Source organism: Galeopterus variegatus, unplaced genomic scaffold (genome assembly GCF_000696425.1).
Source record: "Galeopterus variegatus unplaced genomic scaffold, G_variegatus-3.0.2 Scaffold28617, whole genome shotgun sequence".
Classification (NCBI taxonomy): Eukaryota; Metazoa; Chordata; class Mammalia; order Dermoptera; family Cynocephalidae; genus Galeopterus; species Galeopterus variegatus.
Genome location: NW_007754728.1, coordinates 5,639 through 6,151, shown reverse-complemented (window position 1 = coordinate 6,151; position 513 = coordinate 5,639).

The window sequence follows — 513 nt, the reverse complement described above, 5'->3', positions numbered from 1 at the left end:
AAACTCTGAAAAGCCTCCTGGAAGTTCAGAATTTCATCATTCTTTGTTTTGTCCATGATTAAGCTTTAACTATTGCCACAGCTACTTGTTCTATTATTACTAAAAAGAATAGTAAACTGCTGTGTCCAGGTCATCGGTGGTAACTGCATAGCCTGTCTACGTCAAAGTCCCTTATCGTGCTTGGAACAGCTGAAGCAGAGTGTGTGAATTCTGCTGCTGCTGCTCCTCACACTCTACCATCTGGGTTCCTGCCCTTCTCTTCTGTGATCCCACATGCAAGGGAGGCCAGTGAGCAGGACAGAAGAGACATGACAGACATGATAGCTCTGAAAATTGCTACTGTTAACTTTCCTCCAATTCTCTTTCCAGCATTGAATCTCCCTGTCAGTCAGAATCCCACATACAAAAACAGTTTCTTGACTCTAGAGAGAAGCCTTCTCCACATTTAGCTTATTTCATCCACAAACTTAATTCAGCAGCCGTGGACTGATCATGGAAATGATGTGTTATGAA